We start from the raw sequence: 19,175 nt of genomic DNA on the forward strand, positions 1-19,175 counted from the left end.
TGGATAGATGGATAGGTGGATAGATGGATAGGTGGATAGATGGATAGGTGGATAGATGGATAGGTGGATAGATGATAAAGATAGATAATTACTTATAGATAGATGATAAACATATAGATACATAGATAAATATAAAGATAGATAGATGATAGGTCAATCATAGGTAAAATTCAAGCAACCCAAAACAAATAACATGAAATTAAAAACTGAAGGTCAGAAACTGCTTTGTTGGAACCCTTCATCAGGAAATGGCAAGGGTCACACTTTCACTTCTTAACTGAGAGTGCTGACACGTGAAGAGCTTAATGCTACACAGTGAGCTCTCCAAAGGAAGGGGACCCTTCAGTGTTACTGTCTGTCTTTCACCTGATATTAGTCATCAACTGCTACCTAACAAAAATCCCTCAAAAGGAGAAACTCATATGTCAGCTTCAGGGATGCAGGAAGCTGGGCATAGCCCAGGCTGCAGTCAAGATGCTGGCTAGGTTGCAGTCCTGTGAAGGTTCAGTCAGGGAGGGTCCAGTTACAAACTTACTCCCAGGGCTGTGGTTGGGATTCAGTTCCTCATGGACACCTGGCTGGAGGCCACGCCAGGTCCTTGCCACATTGCCTCTCCCCTGTGGCAGATCCAATATGGCAGCTGGCTTCTCTTGGACAAAAATTGCCAGAGGATTCGAGAAAGAAGAATGGGTTTCTTTGCATAATGTAGCTTCAGAGGAGTGGCCAACTCAGAAGAGAGACATGTCAGGAAAACTTCTATGTTAATGAATGTCCCTTCCCTTATTTTTGGCTAAAAGGCTATTTATCATGCAAGATGAGCATGCCCAAACCACATATCTTTATACACGTGCTCTGTGACCTTGAGCTGAGCATTCCCCCAAATGTGTCGACTATCTTTCTAAGGTATAACCTTAAACTGAGCGTGCCCCATATCATACTCTTTAACTGGGAATCTTGGGAATGGGCCAACTCTTATATGAATGTGTGTAGGCTCCCGGTGTAAAATTCCTTTCTTCCTTTATTGGGAAAGGGCCTTTCTTGGAAGTGTCCCCGTCCTCTCTTGCCTGTTGCAGGCAAAGCTGTGCTAATTGTGACTTCGGATGCACCCAGCTATAAATGGACCATGTTAGATCACAGTGTGACCCCCTCTACTCTGGCCATAATCCCTTCATGAAACTGACTAATCAGGTCTAACCTCCACCCATTTCAAGATTACCCAGAAACACAAGAAGTCATGGAAGCATGAGCCAACAGACTCTTCATCAGAATCCAAATTTGGTCAAGGAGGGTTTTCTGGGAGCCAGCCTGAGAGGTCTGGTAGTAAAACAAAACCCAGAGAAATTACATAAGGCTCCTCAGAGCTCTAGTGGGGCCCAAATATGGTCAAAAGTAGTCTGAGAAGGCTTTTCTGGAACAACTCTAAGAGGTTAGCAAAAAAAAAAAAAAAAAAAGAAAACCACAGAGAAATCACTTCACCCAGATTGGTTTCCGGAGGTGCAGAGACTCACGGACGGGACTGGGAAGCTGTTGAGCAGCCAAGTTAAATCTAAGCTTAACTGCAAAATCTGGAGTTAGAGACAGCTAGGGCCTGGTGTTCGCTTTTTAAATCCTAGCAATGTTGGACATGGCGTTAAAATTTCATGCTGTGGTAATTAATAATAAACCTCAATCTCTATCATGAAAGGAATTATTTGAGTTAAAATGTTAAGCTTTCTTTTTCAGCCAAATCTAATATAAATATTGACAACAGAAGCCAAATAAGGGAACTAACTAAACCCCATGCTTATGGTTCCCATAACACAATGAAGTTTGGTGTTGGAGAGACGGTTCAATGTGTTAAAGCACTTGCCACTAAACCCGACAAACCTGAGTTCCATTCCTGGGACCCATTTGAAAGAAGGTACCTGCAAGTTGTTCTTTGGCTTCCACGGGCACGTGTACCCCAACCCCCACTGCACACACAGCAAATAGGTAAACACAGTTAAAACTTTTGACAAGTTTGTCTGTAAATGTAAATTTGTCTTGGTAGGTGTCAGTGAGCATAGAGAAAATTTTCTAAAGCGGAGTTGGAAAGACTAGAGTGAATATAATTTTTAAATCCTGTATAATAAGCCCTTGGAAAGGTTAAAATGCATCCAACATGTTGAAGTTCTTTTAAAAGTCCCCAGAACTTGTGTATCTTTACAGTGACTACATATGCAGCCAAAGATTTTATAGGACTGGCTGGGTTGGACAAAGAGGCGGTGTGGCTGGCTCCCAGGTCCCTCTGCACAGCTGTGAAGAATATCCTGTTGTGTGTTTACATATATTCATGCTTCGGGAATTTAACAATTAAAGCTCTGATGGGCTGGCTTCCGCTGCAGAGCGGGTGGGAGAAGAAAAACTTTGGCTTCTGGGAAGATGTAGGGAGGGAAGGTCACAATGACTTACTTGGCAAAGGGGGATTCTGGAGTTTGCCAGTTCTACTCGAGACTGCAAGGAATTCATCTTTACTCCAAGAAAGAGGATTGCTAGATCTTTACTGTTCACAGCTCTCAAACGCTCTTAATTGGCTTTAGCTAGAGGGATTATCTGATAAAAATAATATTGTACATAATATTTTTGTTTATCTTATGAATGGATTCACACAGAGGGAAGATTTGGGTCTAGATTTCTTTCTGTATTTTATCTCTCAGCCTTCCCAGGCTCTTTTGCACCTTAAGTGATTAGGAAAGGACTTCCAACTAGTCAAGAGTCTCAACAGCCACACCCCAATCTTCCATGATTTTTACAGATGACAATTTTTTTTTTCCTTAGCAATGCTTCTCACTTGTAGGGTGTGGCCTGGCCAGTGCTGGCTGCCCAGAGGATGGTTTGGGGTCAGTCAGCTCTTTACAGGGTAAAAAACAGGGTTGAAGACTATTCATACAACCACAGATACTTAGATGTGAATAATCTCCAACATTAGAAGGCAGGTCTTCTGAATACAGACACCTACTTAAAGTCACCTGGGAAACCTCAAAAAGAGAAGGCACAGGGCACAGGAACCTTCTCTTATTTATATATGTTTATGTATGTATGTATGTATGTATATATGTATATATGCATGTATGTATATAGCTATATATGTATCTAAATATGTACATATGCATATATGTATCTAGCTATCTACATATCTATATAGCCTATCTATGTATATATATATGCATGTATCTATCTACATATGTATGTATCTATTTTTATACATGATGTATGCATCTAGCTATCTACATATGTGTATATATATATATGCATGTAATCTACCTATTATCTATGTATCTATCTATCTATCTATCTATCTATCTATCTATCTATCTATCTATCTATCAGTTTGGTTTTGGTTTTGTGAGACAGAATTTCATGCAGCCCAAGATGGCTTTAAACTATGTGGCTGGATTTCAATTCCTTATTCACCTTCCTCTCTCTACTTTGCAACTACTCAGATTATAGACATGAGACATGATCATGTCCAGTGACTTCAACTTTATTTTACTTACTTTAAAAATGATTTTGTATTTATTTCCTGTGCATGTGTGTGGTGGGGTGGGGGTAGTACCTGTGCCATGGACACATATTTCCTTCTGCCACGGGCATCCTGGGGATCAAACTCAGGTCTTTAGCAAATATTTTGCCAGTGAATCGGTCATCTAACTAGCCCCCAGTCTCTTCCATTGTAAAAGCTCTTGGGTGACTTCAAGGGACAATGGACTGAACTGGGCTTCTGGCTTGCTTAGTTGAGGTATGATGTAAATTTTGGTCTTTCCAATACATGAGCAACTCTGTGTTGAATCCTACAACTGGACTGGGTCTACCTGGAGAGGTCTGGTCAGTTCGGTCTATACTACAAAGTAGTTAAAATCATCAGATGGTGGCAGTGGCAGAGCAAAAGAGAAGAGAGCACAGCTTGGGTGGGGACTCCTTTCACTGGAGCACAGCTTGGGAGGGGACTCCTTTCACTGGAGCACAGCTTGGGAGGGGACTCCTTTCTCTGAAGCACTCAGTGAAGAATATACGGAAATGACCCTTGGGCCACAAGCCCGTGAGAAGGCGCCATGCTGCGGAAGAAGGTTTCAGGGAATGAAGCAAAGTCCTGGTACAGGAAGTGATTTGTCATGATCCAAAGACTGAAGCTGCCTAACTAGGAAGAGGGAAGGGATAGGAGAAGGCTGAGCAAGCACAGGAGAGGAGACAGTCATCCCTGTCCTACAATGCTAAAAAGGTTTTTATCTAGATATACAAAAGTCACAGGATCTGACTAGTCTAGTTGGAGGGAGCAGGGTGAAATGCGTGTGTCAGTTAGGATGCTATTGGGATAACCCCATGGAGGAAGGAGGCTGGCTTGAACTGAGCAGGTGACAGTAGACAGAGCAATTGACTGGTCTGTGGACCATTTGGATATACATAGGAGCTGTAAAGGACATCGGGCTGCAAAGGAAATTAGGGCAAAGTTTAGAATAACTCAAGTCAAGTCCAAGTCCAGGTTTCTGGCATAAGCATCAACTAGAGAGTTTTTATCTTCCAAAATTGTCCAACTTCAATTCTCTGTAGGCTAGGATGGCTCATCACCATTATCACCTTGACAAACTCCATGGAGACACACTTCTGGGCATGCATGTGATGGTGTTTCTAGAAAGACTTTACTGAGAAAGGAAGATCCACTCTAAACGTGGGATGCACCATTTCATGGGCCGGGGTTCAAGCGCAAAAGCAATCGAGTACTAGCATTTCTATATCTCTATCTGCTTTGTGCTCTAGGGACAGTGCCACTAGCTGCCTCACAGTCCTGGACCATGCCTTCCCTGGCACACTGGGAAAATTATGAGCAAAATTAACCCTTTCCTCCCTTAAGTTGCTTCTGGGCAGGTTCAAAGAGACAAAGGATAGGAACAAGAAATTGTCTGGGCCTATCCTAGGAACCACAGCACTATAACAGAATTCTTACTTGTAGGCCAGAATAAGAATTCTCAATCCAGTGCCACTGTCATTTTGGTCATTTTGAACAGGATACTTCACTGTTGGGGACACAGGGCATCCATACACTACAGAATGTTTGTCAGTACTCTGGTGAGACTAGTCACATCCTCTATGTTGTCACTTCCTGCAGTATTTCTTGAGGGCAAGATTGACTCAAATTAGGTTGGAGATATGATACCAAAAAATCTTTGATAAGCCAGGACCTGTCCTCAATCAAAAAAAAAAAAAAAAAAAAAAAAAAAAAAAAAAAAAAAAAAAAAAAAAAAAAAAAACCATCACAGCAAAATAAGAGTTATATAAATTATTTCAATGTTCTTATGTTTTGGTTCTGTGGATAAACACATTAAATTGGTTGACTCAAATCAGAGCAAGTACCAAATTTTACTTTGCCCCATCCTATTCCAAGATAACTGTAGGATCTTAAAATCCTTTGTCCCTTTCTTCCAATAGTAATACACTCATACCAGTGAGGGAATAAAGCCGTTTTTACCCCTGTTTGCAAATGTTTCATAGTTCAGAATTACAGAATGACCTAAGAATTTCCAAGGACTATTTCTAAAGACACATAACCTCGACCAAGATGTCAAAAGAATCCAATTTTCCAGAAAAGGAAGGAAGAAGCAGCCATGTTGTGGCATTTACAAAGCACAGTGATGGGAGTCACAGGCTGTTCTGAGCTGAGCAGTGTAGGTGCCAGAGATCAGACATGGATTCTCCGGAAGAGCAAGCAGTACACTAACCACTGAGCCATCCCCTACTAAAACATTTTAATGAGCAAATCTTTTGCTGCTTCATGTCAGTTATGCCACAGCCACCGGCTGGAAGGTTTTTTAGTGAGTGGGACTCTGAGATTACATCCAGACACAGCAAGAGCACATTTGTTAAAACCCCCTACTTCTGTCACCTTGAGTGGATGAGTAACAGGAAAGATGTGACTATGTGTCCATACGAGCAGCCTAATACCTGTGAACTGTTCACTCAAAGTCTTCACTACGATACATTTTACATTTTACTGTTTTTTTTGCCAGTGCTGTTTGGTTGCTCTTGGGTTCCATTATGTAGCCCCAGCTAATTCAGCACTTACTAAGTACAGCCAGCCCAGCCTCGAACACACTACAATCTTCTTACTTTAGCCTCTAGAACTATCAGCACATACCACATACTCAGCTGGAACTATAAGCACATACCACTAAGTTTTATGTCCTGTCTCTCATCACAATGTAAAAAAGGCACAGAGCAAGCAGGCCCAAGGGGGTCTCCTGGAGGAGGCTGTCCTTGAAGGATGTGAAGGCGACCGCCATGGGAAAGAATGTTCTAGTCAGAGCAAGAGTAGCATGTTCCAAGACCCTGGCTGGGCAGGAACTCAGTGCTATGTTTGGGATCTGTAGAAAGCAAGAAGATTGGGGATGGGGGTCAGGGGGCACAGATCCCAATCCTAACAGTAGTATGAGCTCCACAGCAAGAAACCTCATGCTTGCTCTGCTCATGTAGCTGACACAGGGCTTGACGTGTGGGCTGGGCGTCGATGGTTAGAAGAAATGGCTCCTCTTGTAGCACTGTGTGGATTCCCTGTGGATCAGCTCCTTACCTGTGCTGCCTGTGATCCATCCCCCTTTCTGAACATACTCTCCTCTCACCCTAGCAAGCTGGGGTCACACACTGGTGGTAAACAGCTCAGGTTCTCTGAACAAGACCAGACGTACGTATTTCGGAGGAGTGTCTTTTGAACCTCAAACCAGTCACCTCAACAGAACTTACTGAGTCTGTGGGCCGCAGAAACTCAGAACACTGCAGCTCAGGCTCAGCCAAGGAAGTTATCTTTGCCCCTCCCCTCTTTATACTCATTCTCTCTCCCTCTCCCTCTCCCCCTCCCACCTCCCCCCCTCTGATCTGCCCAGAAATCCTGTTGCCTTTCAGTTGATCAAGTGAAAACTTACATCCACGTCCATATATCTAGGTAGATGCTATTTTGTTCTCTAAATGACATCTGATCTGATCTGATGGCTTTATCATAACTTGCAGACACAGCCTCTTGTCTGATCTCTTGGCTTAGGACCTCCCATATAAATATCAACCAAGCTGGCTCACATCAGGTCAGATCACACCCCTTCCTGTGGCTTTATCTCATACAAAGTCAAAGCCAAAGTCCTTACAAAGCCTGGTGGATCTTCCCCTAGCCCTCTCCTCACACCTCCTCTCCTCATCTTCTCACTTCTGGTTTGTTTTCCCACTTTTGTTAAGGGAGAAACAGGCTCCTCCTATACAGTGCAGATAAGCTTCCAAGTCCTCCTGCCTCAGTCCAAGGCAGGCATATAGGCAAGGTGGAAGTCACAGGCGGACATAGCTCCATCTGGTTCACCTCTCTCTCCCTCTCCTTCCCTCCCTCCTTGCTTCCTTCCCTCCCTCCCTCCCACCCTCCCTCCCTCCCCTCACTCATTCACTCTTACAGTACTGGTACTGTCTTTTTGTCCAGCCAAACCAGGCATTCCTCCTTTAAGACCTCTGCCCTTGCCGGGCATGGTGGCACATGCCTTTAATCCCAGCACTCGGGAGGCAGAGGCAGGCAGATTTCTGAGTTCGAGGCCAGCCTGGTCTACAGAGTGAGTTCTAGGACAGCTAGGGCTATACAGAGAAACCCTGTCTCAACAAAACAAAACAAAACAAAACAAAACAAAACAAAACAAAACAAACAAAAAACAAACCTCTGCCCTTTTCATCCAGTCAAACCAGCCATCCCTCCTTTAAAACCTCTGCCCTGCACTGTATGATCCTCACCCCCTGCCCCACTTACTCTACAGGTCCTCCTCTTCCCTCTCCACTCAAGTCTTTGCTCATGGGTCACCTTCTCTAGGCTGCAGGAAACTCTATTTTCAGTAGGAAGTCATGTCCTTGCTGGCCCATTCTCCTGTTATCTCGGAGCAGGAGCCCAGATCTTGGTGTACAATACATAGTCACTCTGTTTGTTATGTATACTCAGCACCTGCTGTCTGTTGCCTCTTGGATCTGAGTTCCTAAAGGAAATGTTTCTCTGCTAGTTCACTGGCACAGGCCAAGGCTGGACAGACAGACCTTCAGGGTGTTGGACTTGCCCATGGATTCAGTGAGGTCTCAGTAGGTGCTTGAAGTTTTGTACATACTAATAAAGGTCTCTCTAGGGGATGACATAGGAGACAGGCAGCCCCAACAGACAGGAAAATGTCAACCATTAAAGCCACAACTCAAGAAATGGGACTGATTCTTCTCTAACGTTACAGAGGCCTGGCCATCTGTCTCCTGTCTTAATAGCCTTGGTTCCAATGATTTTAAAGATCCAAGACATGTTAGATTCCACACAAATCACTGTAGAGTGGTCTGGGAGTCCCACATGGCCTCCTAAACGCTTCACACCTCCCTCTGTAGTAGAGGGAGCATAAGACATAGAAATGGTCGCTATCAAGTTGACTTAAACAGTTCTCCTTCCTTTTTCCTTCTGTGGTAATGATTAACATGAGGTAGGAAAGAGGGATTCTACTCAGGTGGTATTTGTGGTTGAAGTTTCGATGTTGTTTTATTTTGTGTCACTTAGTTTAAAAGAAAATTCTACTTTTAAAATGTAAAATCCTGATTTGGACAAATCTGGGGAGATGGGATGACTACAAGCTCTTATGGAGACATTGCTATTCTCTAAAGAACACAGATATTTTAGCATGATAGACTGACATCCAATAGTTCCCTAAGGTAAGCCCTTGGTTTACCTTGTTGCCACACAGAGAAGTGTGTTCTTCCTGTGTGTTTATTTGTTGGGTTTGGTTTTCTTGAGATAGACTCAGATGTAGCTTGGGATATGCAGCTGAAGCTGGCCTTGAACTTGATCTTCCTGCTGCTACCTCCTAAGTAGTAGGATTACAGGCATGTACTACCACACACTAGTAAATATACTTTCCACCCCTGCTCCCACCTTTTGCTAAGAATTGAGCCCAGGGCTTTGTGTGTGGTAGGCAAGCACTCTTCCACTGAGCCACAACCCCCTGCTGTTGGGTTTTTTGTTTGTTTGCTTGAATATTGTTTTTTTTTTTTTTAGAAAGGTTCTTGCTACATAGCTAAGGCTGTCCTCAAACTTGTGATTCTCCTCTCTGCCTCTTGAATGCCAGGGTTAGGTCATGTACTCTAGATCATGCACGACCTGTCTAAACATCTCCTTAGGGGAAAACAACTGTTCAGTTGGTAACCCTACCATGCTTTAGTATACAAATGACCCTTTGAGCTTTTCTTGAAGGGTATCCATTCTACCCCAAACTGGAAAACAACCTGATATTTAAATACTCAAAAGATTTTTTTTTTTAAAGATTGAATCATTGGTAAAGGAAGCCTGGATTCTTTTCTCCATTCAGAATGTCGTCTCCAACAGGCCCCTGTATTCTGTAGAGACTACCTCGTCATGGAGCTACAGAACATGGACACCCAGGATGGCAAAGAGTGCAGTGAACAGCTCCAAGCAGGCCAGCAGGGCAATAGCAAATGACCTTCGCTTAGAATGAGCAGCTTCCGTTTTCAAGGAGAGGGGAATGGCTGTTATCTTACATGTTTGATACCACTGTAACCCCTGTACCCCAGGATTTTCCCAACAGTAGTTCTGGAGGAAAGCATGTCACTAAACACTCCATGACTCCAGCCTTACTTATGAAGAGAAATTTTTACCAAGTGAGCACTCAAACCCCCACGTGAAGAAACAAGAACTATGCAAACAGGCCCACAGCGGCATTGTTCACGAGCGAGAGGTGGCCGCCATCCAAATCCAATTTGTCAAGTGTCTAGGTGGGTAAACAAAATGTGGAGATGGATAATGGAGTACTAGTCTCCTTATAGCAGAAGAAACTTCAGAGGCAAGCCCCGAAGCCACCATGCCGAGAGAAATGAGCCATGGCAAAAGGGTAACTGTGATTAAACTCAACAGCAGGCACCCCTAGAATGGTCAGGTTCATGTTGACAGACGGTGGGACAGACAGGGGCTCAGGGACAGGGAGACACAGATAGAGCTTCTGTGTGAGACACCGAATGACTTCATGGAGTAACGATGGTGTTTGCTACACAATAATAAGGATGTATTTCATGCCGCTGAACCATACATTGAATGTGGCTAACATGGCAGGTGTTCTCTGTACATATAGCTCTTCTCTAAAACGCCTGCGAAGTCAGTTGTTGCATCGGAAGATTATCACAAAGGTCCCGTCCCATCCCAAAGTCACTCTGCTACCTGACGCCGAATGAGAACTTCACCTGATCCTCAGTCTCTGCAGCCCGATGAGCACGGCTGCGCGCCACACTTGTGACTTCTGTGTAGAGTCAGAAGTTCTAGAAACGTATTGCCCGCTGGTGGTTCAGTCCTCAGAAGATCCACCACGCGCTCCCTCTTCAATGCAAAGACAAGGCCGGTGCTTCCCAAGAGGCAGTGGAGCACACCAGCTCTATCTCGGAGCGTGAATATGGAAAGCACTCCAGCCACGTAAGCGGTCTTAATATTCACTTTCTCATGGAGAATGTAGATGAAGCATCATGATCTTAGCTCACTGGTCTCAAGAGGGCAAACTAAGAATGTGTAGACGCCACACTGTATCTCATGAAATAAATCATGTACCCAGCGCATGGACACACCTCCCCAGGAGCAAGATAGACCACCAGGCAGCATGTGTTCAGTATTTGGTGTTGAAGAAACGCGACTTGGGATTTTCTTGCTCAACTCAGTCAGGGTGGAGATAAGAAAACTGATTTCAAACACAGCCTATCCTAAATCAAACAAACCTCAACTCTGGTGGAACAAAAGCCACTCAGCAAAGAAATGAAGCCATAAAACAACAGTCCTGTAAATAAAGAGCAGGGCTACCAGGCAAAGGTCAGCCTCCACTTAGTGCCGAAGCTGGCTTCTCAACCATGATAGGAAGGAGAGAATAGCGTCACCACTGAAAGGTACTTAGGACAATCTTCTCCCCAGGAGTCCAGTCCTTTGTCTAGGACAACACGTCTGCTATCTTACTCAAGCACATCTCTCACACCTTAAAGGCTAGACTTGGAGACTGATGATTAACCAGGCCCCGAGAGCCAGAATCTGAGACCACCCTCTTTCCATATAGAGAGTGTCCAAAGCAGGAGAAAGAACATGTTTAACAAATTTTTTCAGATGTATTTATTTTTAGTGTGTGTGTGTGTGTGTTGTGCCCTTGCCTACTTGTGCACAACATGCATGCAGTATCTTTTGAGGCCAACGGCAGGCATCAGATCATCTGAGTGAAGGTACCCGTGAAGTGAAGATGCCTGTGAAGCACCCTGCCAGTGCTGTGAACTAAACTTGGGTCCTCTGAAAGTAAAGCAAATGCTCTTAGCTGACAACCCATCTCTCCAGTCCCTTGACCAGATTTCTTATCAAAGGAGAAAACCAACTCAAACCCTTAAGAAGCCTAATAATATTCCCTAAAATAAGAAGAGAATCTATTGGCATAGTTAATGGAATGTGAGGGAAGGAAGGAAGGAAGGAAGGAAGGAAGGAAGGAAAAGGAAAAGGAAAAGGAAAAGGAAAAGGAAAAGGAAAAGGAAAAGGAAAAGGAAAAGGAAAAGGAAAAGAGTTGGGTCAAATTTCATTCTAGGGCCTTACTGACATAGAGAGCTACAGAAGATCTTACATGCACAGGCTCCACAAACCATGAGATTCAAAGACTACTGAGTATGAAGCTGGGAGTAAAAAATAGGAAGCAAAAGAAAAGAAGGTCAAAGAGAAACACCGGGGTACAGAAGGCACTATGGTGTTCTAAGTGCTCCAAGAGCCTCTGCAGGGCAGGAGGTAGGAGCACACAGTTGAGAGTATCCAGAGTCCCTTGTGACTGTGACTGGCCGAACTTATCCTCCTGTAAGGCTAGAGGTCAGTTAGCTTCCTGGTCATCCATCCAAGAGCATCCCAGAACAATGACAAGGATTTGAAGCCTTAGAAATCTGCTCCTACTCTGAGCACTGCTCTTTCTATGTCCAGGTGCAAATGTGCACCTGTGTTTGCTAAACAAATGCTAACATGAATCCCGTATCCTCCATAGAGCAGAAGAAAGGCAGTGGGGGGAGCACCATGCACGGAGCACCAACAGCAATGTAGCTCTACCAATGACCAACCACCTTGTATTCAGCTTTATACACCCTCCTGTCCCAAGCGCTTCATCTGAGACTCATTACCTCACACCATCTACAGGTGAAGATGCCTGCCTGGCTGCAGAAAGTTCCCTAGGTTATGCAGCTGGAAACAGCAGAGTCCAGATGCCAACCCCAGGTCAGAGGCCAGCATTTCTGCTTTACCACTGCTCCGGACTCTGTTCGCTGAGACCTGTTATCAAAATAGTCTCCATTGTGGGTAGATCGGGTTATAATTTATTTAAAAGCTCAATTCGCTCAAAAGTATCAGGAGGCTACTAATCTGTGCCAAAATGTGAGCTGGTAAGTTCCCTGGTTTCTAAGAATAAAAGTGAGAAAGGAGGCATACATACCAGGACCATGTATACACACACACACACACACACACACACACACACACATTTTTTTTCCAATAACCTTCCTCCATACTGACATAGAGAGCTACAGAAGAGCTTATATTTGGTATTGCTTTTTAGGTGGGTACCAGGATGGAGTTCAAGAATAACACAGATCACTGGATGAAAAAGGTAAGCCATTTGTGTGTGCTATAATTCGACCTCTTTGAGAAGCAAGTTAAAGACCTATCAACAAACACTGGATGTAATGGAATAACAGAAAAACGCCAAAATCCTCGCAGGGTACCCAAAGACATCCCACAAAGGAAAACTTCCAGGGAGATAAATCTAGAAACAAATAGAGAGGCAAACATTCCAAAAGCAAGTTCGTAAGAAGCCTCAAAGATTCTCTTGGTAGGAGCCCAGGTTAGGACCGGGAATGGACCCAGCCCAGAATGGACCCAGGACAACTTGTAACTGCCTCCAAAGAGCCACTTCCTCTATATCCGAAGGTTCAAAGGTTTCTTTTACAAGCTAGAATGGAAGAGCAAGGCCAACAGTAGAATTAAAAGCTCTCTAGAGTTATAGAGATCACCCATGGTCTATATTGCTTCTGAAAAACTAGCCCAGAATCTAAATTAAAGTGATAATAAAATATTAATATATTAATTGTCCTGTTGACATGGCTAGACTCCAGTATCAAGTAATAATCGTGTATAAACACCAAATGCTTGCCCCAGGTGCTGACTTATTAAAGTCACGTCAAGAGGCTGGGGAAAAAGCTCGGGAGTTGGCTTATCCCCAGCTCTGCAAAAAATTAAGACGTATATAATAAAATTAGACAGGTGTGGTGGTACGCATCTACAATCTCAGCACCTGGGAATCAGAGGAGGAGCGTCAGGAGTTCAAGGTCACTGTCAGCTACATAGCAAGCTTGAGGCCAACATAGCCAACAAGGAGACCCTGTCTGGAAATACCACCACCGATAATGAAAATAAAGCCAACATTCTTCTAATAAGGAAAATAAAGCAGCATTCAAATATCTACTAGTGGTAAAGGACACACACGTTCTCTCTCTCTCCTCTTCCAGCTGTCCCCACCATGGGGGGAGGGGAGAGGAAAAGAAAGGAAGGAAGGAAGGAAGGAAGGAAGGAAGGAAAGAAAAGAAAAGAAAAGAAAAGAAAAGAAAAGAAAAGAAAAGAAAAGAAAAGAAAAGAAAAGAAAAGAAAAGATAAAAACCATTAGTATCTTTCCCCCTTCATAGAGGAGCAAACTTGGATGCAATTAGCAAGAGAACCAAAACCCCGTTGGACTGTAAAACCAGGTGTCCTTACTCCTCCTTGCTTTAAAGCAGAAGGGAAGAGAACGGGAAAGAGGGAGGCACTCCACAGCTGCATTCCCTCAGCACCAAGATCCCAACACCAGAAATGAGGCTGAACACGGAGCTAGCCGTGAACCTGGCTTACATCCGAAGACTCGGTTGTTTTTTGTTTTTGTTTTTTACTAAACGATTTGCTCCCAGAAACCATTGTTTTAAATCACCGTCTTAAACAGAGAAAGAAAACCCTCCTAGTACCATCTCTAGGAGGTGATAACAAGTAAACTTGGGTATGTATCGTCCTTAAAATAAAAATCAAGGGACTGGAGAGATGACTCAGCGGTTAAGAGCACTGACTGCCCTTCCAAAGGTCCTGAGTTCTAATCTCAGCAACCACATGGTGACTCTCAACCATCTGTACAACTACAGTGTACTTATAAAATAATAAATAAAAATAAATAAATAAAATAAAATAAAAATCAAGCCGGGCGGTGCTGGCCACCGCCTTTAATCCCAGCACTTAGGAGGCAGAGTCAGGTGGATTTCTGAGTTCGAGGCCAGCCTGGTCTACAAAGTGAGTTCCAGGACAGCCAGGGCTATATGGAGAAACCCTGTCTCGGAAAAAAAAAAAAAAAAAAAATCAGTAGAGTTGGATGGTGGCAGACCCGGGGGCAGACACCCGTGTTCGAGGTACTGGTCAGTTCTAAGCCAGTCACACAGGTCCTCCAGGTCCTCCCTCACCTCCTTGGGCCCTATACAAAGAACCAGAATTAGCAAAGTAAAACCATTAGAAGATGATAAATGAACACAGCGGTACGGAGCCTCTGAAAGCAAGCACAAGGAAGCGTCTACATAAAGAAAACCATTAGCCGCTTCAGAGCAGTAATTGTCGGCAGGTGTGACTGCTCCCCAGAAATTAATCAGCTAATAACCACCCATCATGGTTCGCACTGTCTATACATTTATAATAGGGTTTAATAAGGTCTTAACAAAAGGCAGAGTGCTGAATGACGCTTTAGGCCTAACACGAAGGTCCTGCTTAGACCAGGAAAACCAGAGCTTTGGCCTCATATGGTGTATGGCTTTCCTCTTTTGCTATGAACCTCTCATTTACCATCCATTGAGACCTTGAAAGACACATTCTTTGTAGCTTTTCTTCCTCAAAGGCTGTTAGCCTTCCTCGGTGGCCAAGTGTCTTCAAGTAGTTCATTGGTAATATCTGGCTTGATTTTCTCAGGGGCAGGGGCGGGAGCGGGGACTGGGGGAGAAAATTTTTGAAAGCAGCAATCTAGAAAGATGGGAGTAGATCTTTTCTTTACTCCAAAAGGGTAGGCAATTTGGGGAGGATGGGAGAGTCCACAGAGCTAGGCACCAGAGAAGGGCTAGGAGAACGAAGGACCTAAGGCAGTGCCTGGAGGCCAAGGGATTCAGTGAGGTGGTGGGAGTCTTTTTCACTTCCCTGTGCCCTTTTTCACTCCTCGGCCCCGGTGCTTCAACCCTGGTACTCTTCCCAACGTAGTCTAGAAATCTGCATTCTGAGCCTCCAGGGATTGAGACATACATGCTTAGAACTCCCTCGGAGAAGCTGGCCAGACACTTCTTTTTCACTTTGGGCTGAGAGAGTTGGCCAAGAGAGGACTTAAAGCACTGGCCCTGTTCCACGCCACATCTCCCGCCGCCTGCCGCGTTTTCTTTCAACAAGTGACAGCTACAGGTATCAAACTGGGGATTAAGGACAGACAGCCTGCGGCGGCGGTGAGACAGAGCTGGTGCACACGACCCAGCGATCACCCGGAAAACTGTTTGTTTACCCCGATTACGCCCCCACTCCCTCACAGATGCGCACCGAAGGAGTTGGGGGTGGGGGTGGGGGAGCGGGTTTCACCCCCTCCATCCTTCCCAGCAGGTGCGCCGCGGCCAGAAACACTCCTCCCTAAGGTCCTTTTGAGAGCTTTGAATCGCCTTCTCCCCAACCCTGTCAGTGGAAGATTCCTAGGTGGTCCTCGCATGACAGCCAGAAACACTCTTCAAAGACTCCCCGATCCGTTCTTGGCTTAACTCTGGAATCTTAACTCTGGACATGTGTGTCACAAACCAACGAAAAATAATAATACTAAAACAAAATACCTAAACAGCTCCCGAGAGATCCCTCCCCCGAACAGGTGAGAAAACCCCAAAGAACTGGGAATCGCTCAGCTTGCCCTTTGCCAACCATGGACCACGGCGGGGGCAGAGGCTTCCGGCACCACCGCCCCCGCCCCCCAAACACCACTTGTCCAGGTTCAGGAGCCCGAGGGTGCGGACAGCTGCTGCTACCGCACCGCAGCTGCGTGAAATCCACAAGCCCGTGGATCACCCAAGGGAGCCAGGGACCCCTGCCTGGCTGGTTGGGTCCTGGAGGTCGGAGAACAGCAGCGCCTCGCCCCTCTTACCTAGTGCTCACTGGGCCCCGGCTTGGGCATCCGCGGGGTACGCGGCGCTCCGAGGCTTGTCCGAGGCTGGTGCGCACCTGGCCACCTCCCGCCCGGCCCCGGCGCTGCGGCTGCGCTAGCGCTGCATGGCACACAGGGGCTGGCCGGGGGCCCCGGGAAGCCTGTCCAGTTGGCCGCGACTCCTCAGGCTCTCGTGGCTCGCCAAGGGCTCCCCGCCTTCCCCCCGCCCCGCGTCCGTGCGCCCTTCCTAGGCGGCAGCCCTTTTCCCTCCGCTCTGCCCGACCGGACAAACTGGTTTCTCTGCTCCAGGGAGGAGCCTCTCGCCTCCCCCTGGCAGCGGCTGTGGCCGCGCGCGGCTTGGGGACCAGGCTGGAGCTGGGGCCGGGGGCGGTCCCGCCGTCCGCCCTCCCTCGATCCCTCCCCCGGGTGGAGAGAGGCTGGGCCGCCAAGCCTGGGGTTGTTCTACCGAGTCCTGCTTCAGTGACACGATCTAGGGCCCCAGAGGCAGGTGGCAACCCCTGACTGTGACCGATCTTTGTCTACCCTGTGACCCTGCTTTTTCGGCAGTTCTCGGCTCCCAGGGCGCTCCAGATCCCTGCTTCACAGGCACCACCCCACGAGCCTCGCGTCACTTTCCCGCCCACTGTTGTCGGCTTGGCCGCAGACCGGGGTCGGTGACCGAGCCAGCTCGGAAAACTGGCGGGGTTTAGTGAGAGCCGGGGACCTGAACTGCTTGGGTAAGAGGAGCCGCGCTCGCTCCCGGCCAAGTCACGTTTCGGGATCTGTCACCAAAGGCGTCGGAACAGAGGGCGCTAAGACTCGGAGAAACTCTAATTGCAGCAAGCTCACTTTCTGCTGAGATCAAAGTCGCCCATGTTTAGGACGTTGGGGCCAGAAGGAGTTAGTGTATAAGTGGCAAACTGCTTGCTGCCGGTGCGGGTGGCTGCCCAGAGTGTGAATCGCGCGGCTTCTCGAGCAGCACGTTCCTACACCTGCATCCCTTCGACTCTCAGAGCTTGCACTCCCAAGTCTCTCGGATCAGAAGGGAGGCAAGCAAAGGTCCGTAGGAGTGTTAAGAATGTAGCTGGAGGTAGACTGCTTGCTTGAGATTAACTGTTAGCGCGCAGCTCATCTCTCTAATCTCGAAATCTAAACAATGCACCTCGTAAAAACCATCTTTACAATTCTGTTTGCAAAATATTCTGTAAGGTAAGAACAATAAACTCTCTTGTATTTTTATTTAAATTTAAAACTCCAATCTTTAAGGTTTGTCGTCGTAAATTACATCCTTTGGGCAATGTTACAAACGAAACAAAACAAAACAAAACCCAACCATAGAATCACGGGCACAAAGCATAGGGAAGACACCCATGTAGGTCTCTCTGTGCCCCCTCCCCCTCTCTCCTTTCTCTCGCACTTAAATATGAAGCATTGTACTAGCTCCTATCTCTGCTCAGTAACTTTGCTGGAGTCATGGCGTCATTGTCAAGGACCCAACTTGAGCTGAATGAGAGTCGCTGAGCCGCCCTGAGCTTCTCTGTTGCCTTAGACAGTCACCCATAAGCCTTTTGAAGACTCCCAACTGAAAAAGACTTTCAAGAAAGCTGACTCTTAACCTCGACGAGATGACTTTACTGCTGATGGAGTCCTGACCTAAAAATCCTGGCCCTCACGCTCTCTGATAGACCATGCCAAATCTCAGTGCCTTTGGCCAATCACTGCGACTGTCCTGTGCATGTGACAAGGATTAATTTTGCATGTAACAAGGATTAATTTTGAAATCTGCCTAGCTCCACTCTATTTCTCACAACAGCCCGAAGGGTTCCCTTCATCTCTTAGAGACTTTGACTTAAAAGAAAGTGCATCCTTGGCTTCAACACAGAAAATCAATTCAGAACGAGCCAATATGAAGTGCTTCGACCTTACTAAAACTGGAAAGAGGGGCTGGAGAGATGGCTCTGTGGTTAAGAGCACTGGGCTGCTTTCCTGAAGGATGCTGGTTAGATTCTCAGCACCCACCTGGTAGCTCACAACTGTCCAGTAACACAACTTTCTGGATACCTGATGCCCTCTTCTGGCCTCTATGGGAACTGCACATACATGGTGCGTAGACATGCAGGCCAAGAAAGACATCCAGACACATAAAATAAAGGTTAATAAATTTTTAATGAACGAAAAAAACCCAAAAAACTCGAGGAAGTAATAAAGCACAATCGAGCATGGCTGTGGGCTTCTTAATAGGCTGAAGTTAATTAATAAATATTTTAAACGGGGGAGAGAGAGAGGGAGAGAGAGAGAGAGCGCAAGGAATATGACAACTTAGTGTGGGAGGGAAGGGCTTCTCAGTGGTGGTTATATATGCCGCTTTGGTGGCTGCCAAGCTAAATCTCAAAGGAGTGCCATGAATCCCTCTCCCCTCCCCCCATATACCTTTCCCTCTCCTTTTAGTAAATGAGAGTATAGGCTGCCTCTGGAGATGTCATGAGTGGGATTATTATTTAATGAAGTAAAACCAGGAGACACTGGTTTGAACAAAGATGTAGAGTACGTTCTTTTTATCATAAAAGGTGGTTTTCTTTTATATTATTACTATTACTATTATTATTTGGTGTGAGCTTTCTAGGAGCTCGTATGTTTACAGTGAGAGAGCCTTAGACAGGATGGTTGCTGGAATCCTTGCTCTTCAGCTGGCTCTTCAGCTAGATGCTGGCGTGAGGAGTCTTTTCCCTTCCCACGTACTTAAAAAATTTCCCCTATCTTTCTACCTTTCCTCGGGCTCTGCTAACATTGAACAATTGTGCTCTGCCATTTAGAACTCTCAGGCCGCAACCAGCTCCTTCCCTGAGCCTGCTGCCAGAGGGACGGTGAAAAAAAACCACAACAGTAAGGCTTTCCAGTCTCTGCTTTAGTAAACCGCAGTCTTCCCACTGCTTCTGTTTTACCCTTCGTACA

The 19,175-nt window shown here is 45.8% G+C and overlaps 1 protein-coding gene across 1 annotated transcript in view; it reads right to left on the reverse strand.

The window, feature by feature from the left end:
- Positions 1-16,578, reverse strand: part of Atp8b1 (ATPase phospholipid transporting 8B1) — a 138,788-nt gene extending 122,210 nt beyond the window's left edge. Inside the window, exon 1 of the mRNA XM_021150778.2 lies at positions 16,224-16,578. The gene's annotated coding sequence lies outside the window, so the exon portion shown is untranslated. The remainder of the gene's footprint in view (positions 1-16,223) is intronic.
- Between the last annotated feature and the right edge of the window lie 2,597 nt (positions 16,579-19,175).

The sequence above is a fragment of the Mus caroli genome, chromosome 18 (assembly GCF_900094665.2).
Source record: "Mus caroli chromosome 18, CAROLI_EIJ_v1.1, whole genome shotgun sequence".
In the NCBI taxonomy this organism is placed as follows: domain Eukaryota; kingdom Metazoa; phylum Chordata; class Mammalia; order Rodentia; family Muridae; genus Mus; species Mus caroli.